The sequence below is a fragment of the Octodon degus genome, unplaced genomic scaffold, assembly GCF_000260255.1.
Source record: "Octodon degus isolate 3935 unplaced genomic scaffold, OctDeg1.0 scaffold00331, whole genome shotgun sequence".
Classification (NCBI taxonomy): domain Eukaryota; kingdom Metazoa; phylum Chordata; class Mammalia; order Rodentia; family Octodontidae; genus Octodon; species Octodon degus.
The window spans coordinates 402,053-406,962 of NW_004524907.1; the positions used below are offsets into that span (position 1 = coordinate 402,053).

Genomic DNA, 4,910 nt, shown 5'->3' on the forward strand with positions numbered 1-4,910 from the left:
ATCTGCTTCTTTTGTCTAGCGGCTTTCAGTATATTATTCTTGTGCTGAATTTCTGGGATCTTGAGTTTTATATGTCTCGGTGTGTTTTTCATTGCGTTGAGGTTCCTTGGCATTCTGTATGCTTCAGTTACCTGAATGTCTGATTGTTTCCTCATATTTGGGAAGTTTTCTGCTATTACTTTAATGTCATTTGTATCGACTCCTTCTTTCTCATTGATGCCTATTAGTCTCACATTGTTCTTCTTTGCATCGTCTTGCAGGTGATGGATTTTTCTTCCCTGCATCCTCATTGTTTTTAAGAGATCCTTTCTTACCTTTTCACTAGCTGCATCAGCATCTTCAAGATCTGAAACTCTGTCTTCACTTTCACTTAAAGGGTTTTGCAAGCTTGTGATTAAGATTTTAATTTCCTCTCTATCTCTTTGACTCTGCTTCATGCGATCTATTTCTTTCCTGTATTGCTCCTTCAAGGAATCCGTCATTTTTCTAATCTCCTCTATTTTTTTTTTTATCAATGTCTTCTTTAGAAGCAGTTATAAATTCTTTTACTGCAGTGTTTTTTTCAGATTGGGTTTCCTCCCTATGTTTCTGTAGTTGCTTCTTTACTTCAGATGCTATGAGTTCTGAGAATTCTTTTTTTATTTCAGAAAAGAATTACACTCTGAGTGTCAAAAATTTTTCTGCATCTGTTGAAATGATCATATTTCTGTCTTTCACTCCATTTTTATGTTGTATTACATTTATTTTTTAAGCCATTTAAAAAGTACAAGAACACAAATGCACTTTTATTTTCCGTTAGTTTAAATTCTTGAGGGGTACAGCATCACACGGCTTTGGTGTCCGATGACCTTAGCAGGAAGGTTGCTTCGGAACTTGACACGAACCATGCCGCTGTTTCCATGGGCCCGAGTTACTTTTCCCCAGATCACTCTGGTTTTGTTTGGTTTGCCACCTGGAGTCACTGTGTTGTTTTTTCTTTGTACACTTAAGCACATCTCTTGCCCAAGTAGAATTGTGTTTCATCCCAGGCATAAACACCTTCAATTTTAAGAAGAGCTGTGCATTCCCTCTGGTTCTGGAGACCCTGCTTATAGCCAGCAAAAATGGCCTTGCACCACAGTCTTCCAGACATACTTGCCTTTTAGAAGTCCTGTTCCTGGCAGGACTCCCCAGGCTCCAAGATGGCAGAAAAAGCTGTATTACATTTACTGATTTGCATATGTTCAATCATCCCTGCATTCTTAGGATGAATCTTACTTGGTCATTATACAGAGCCCTTCCTGGTTCTCATCGAAGTCCTGGAAGTTTATATTTGTGGTCCCATGCAGAAGTTCCTGGAGTCCTACTGAGTTAACTATAATCTACCACTTCCAGTGTGATGTGTGGCAAGAATTTAAACACTAAGTAATAATTATAGTTGTGGGGATCCAACAAGGTCCTAAATCTGGCTAGGGTGATGATCAACCAGAACAAGGGCCTTTGTGAAGGGCCCAATCATGTTTTATTAATTCATGAAGAATGGAAAGGCTTAAGGATGAGTGACTACAAGAGAGGCAGGAAATACATGAGTGCTGTGAGTTGGCCCATGTAGAAGGCCTGAAATCACCTCTGCAATATTTAGAGAGAAGGATATGCAGAAAAAGTAATCTGCATAACATAATTCCTGGTAGTATCTAATGTTTTTGAGTCAGTGCTTCTGCTCTGATGTATAATATTTTATCTCCTGTAAAGTCATAGCCTCTATTTCAAGGCCCAATCCCAGCTGACAGCATGGAGCATTCCCTGCCTCTCCCCCCGCCACACATAGACAGATGACACATGTTTTGGGGGAGCTACAGGGTGGGGAAACATTGACCTGTCGCCTTGCTCCAAAAACTACATATCAGCATCTGGGATAGACTGATTTTCATTGCTGAGAACCAACTGAAGAAATAAGGAAAGTTCCTAGTCAGCTTTATACATATCGATACACGGAAATAGGGTAAGGTTTAGCCAAGATGGAGATAATTGCTCTTATTTCAAGAAGAGTCATCCAAGTGGTCCTCCACAGGTCATTATATATAATATTGATGATTTACTGAAGTGTTTGCTAATATTTTTATTGAGGACTTTTGCACCCATGTTCATTAGAGGGATTGGCCTAGAGTTATCATTTTTTAATGAGTCTTGTTCCAATTGTGGTATTGGGGTTATACTTGCCTCCAGCATAAGTTAAAGTATTATTTCCCTTTTAATTTCATTAAAGAGTTTGAGGAATATTAGTATTAAATCTTCTAAATTGTTAGTAGAATTCACCTGTGAATGAATCAGGACTTGCGCTTTTTCTTTGTTGGTAAGTTCTTAATTACATTTTCAATTTCTTTTTCTTTTTCTTTTCTTTTCTTTTGTTTTTTTTTCAAAATTTTATTGATAAACAGATAGCAATTTCAATTTCATTTTCTGATATTGGATTATTCAGAATTTTTATATCATTTTGATTCAGCTTTGGTAATTCGTATGTGTCTAGAAATTTGTTCATTTCATTCTGTGTTTTCCATACTGTGAGAATAAAGTTGTGGATTTTTTTTTTTTTTTTTGGTGTGTGTGTGTGTATGTGGCTGGTTCAGCCCACCCTGGGGGCGGGGCTGACATGCATGTGGTGCCTGGGATCGAACCACAGTCCCTGCACTTACCTAAGCTTGCTAAGTAGTTGCTTTAGATTGCTGAGCTATCTTGCCAGTCTGAGAATAAGGATTTTCAAAGAAGGTATTGGTCTGAATTTCCACAGGATCTACAATACTCTCTTGGCTTTCATTCCTCATTGCTTGTGTTTTCTTTCCTTTTTGGGATAAAATTGGCTAAAGTTGTATCAATTTTATTTTTTCTTTCAAAGAACTAACTCTTCATTAATTTTTTTGTATTGTCTCCTTAGTCTCAATTGAATTAATTTCTGGTCTAATCTTTATAGTTTCCTCCCTTTCATACACTTTGGGTTTGACTTGCTGTCCTTTTTCTAGAAGCTTGAGGTGCAGCATAAAGTTGTTTAACTGTGCTCAGCTATTTTCCTCATACAAGAATTTACCAGAATAAATTTCCCTCTTAAGACTCTTTCATTGTGTCCCACAGGTACAAATCTGTTACATCTGAACTTTTGTTTAATTATAGGTATTGTCTAATTTTTATCTGTGACCCATTGGTTGTTCAGGAGGTCGTTACTTAATTTCTATGGATTTATGGAGTTTTTTTTTTTTTTTTTTTGTGGAACCGGGGATTGAACTCAGACCCTTGCGCTTGCCAGGGAAGTGCTTATTCCACTGAGCCATCTCCCCGGCCCAGGATTTATGGAGTTTTTGCAGTTTTGCTAGCCATTAATTTACAATTTCCTTACACCATGATCAAATAATATACATAGGGTAATTTTAGTTCTTTTGCATTTATAATAGTATGTTCTTTGGGCTACTACATAATTTATTTTAGAGATGATTCCACATGCAGCTGAGATGTATATATATTCTGATGTTGTTTGGTGTAACCCCTATAAACAGCTACTAAGCTTATTTCTTCACAAATATGCTTTAGTTCTATAATTCTTTTGCACATTTCTTGTCTGGTTGATCTATTTGTGACAGTGGGATCTTAAGTTTCCTCATTAATTATGTTATTGCTCATTTGATTTTTCATTTCTATTAATATTTGTCTTATATATATGGGTGCTCCCACATTAGGTACATATATATTTATGATTCTTATCTCTTTCTCTTGCAGTTTTCCCCTAACTAGTATGCAGAGACCTTATTTATTTCTGCTGACCATTCTTGGTTGGAAGTTTATATTACCTGCAAACAGAATACCTGCCCCTGATGTTTCTGAGTTCCTGCCACATGGGCTATTATTTTCCATCCTTTGACTTTCAGTCTATGAATTTCTTTTTGAGTTAAGTGTGTTTTTTATATATAGTATATTGTTAGATTTTGTTTCTTGATCCATGTTGCCAGTATTTTTCTTTTGATTACTGAATTGAGGTCATTTATATTGATGTAAATACATAATTGATAGGTATTAGCTTATTATTGTCATGTTATTTTCCTGATGTACTTTCCCTGCTTTTCCCCTCTGTTTAATTGGTTGTCATGCTTGGTGGTTTATTTCTGTCATTTTTCTTCAAATTGTCATATTTGTCTCTTTCTACATCTTTCAGAACTTTTTTCCCATAATTTTATTGATAAACAAATAGCAATGAGACAGTTTCAAATCAAATCGGTAGGACACTTTCAATAATTAACACACTGCATGCATTCTTCTTAGTGGTTAATTGCTGTACAAGATGAGGACTTGAGATCCTATTTACAAACACCATTAGAATAAATCATTCTATTCATTAAGAGAATGCAACTATATATCTATCCCAACCACTTTGAATACACAGATACAAAATGGACATTCATCTGTATACACTTTTTTTGTTAAGTTCCGTTATTTGAATATTATACGTGTGTAAACTCAGCATAGTCCAGTAGCCCATAATAGCATTGGGTCTTCTGTCTAACTGGCAATGTCAGAAATTGATGACCTGAGTCCCCCACAGCTCAACATAACAGCATGGCTTTACTTCCTATATTTCATTTTCATACTTATCTAGTGGATGGTTAAGACCAAGGTAAAGCAGGACCTGTGTAACAAGAGTTGTAGCTTTTGGATCTGAGAAGGTCAGTGAAATCCCCTCAGGATTTATCCTGAGATCCTGTACCTCAGATTGGAGAACATTTGTCAGTGTCAGCCATGGGGATGAGTCACGACCATTGCTTGGCCAATGTGCTCTCAGTGAAAGCCTGAGAAAGTGTTTTCTCTGCATGTGACTCTCCTTAGGCACACTACATCATCGATCACTTTCCTCTTTGGCCCCATAATCTCCTTGATCAGAAAATTTGGGA

The 4,910-nt window shown here is 36.6% G+C and overlaps 1 pseudogene; it reads right to left on the minus strand.

The window, feature by feature from the left end:
• Nucleotides 1–786: 786 nt before the first annotated feature.
• LOC105741205 lies at nucleotides 787–1,132 on the minus strand (annotated as a pseudogene).
• Nucleotides 1,133–4,910: the final 3,778 nt, after the last annotated feature.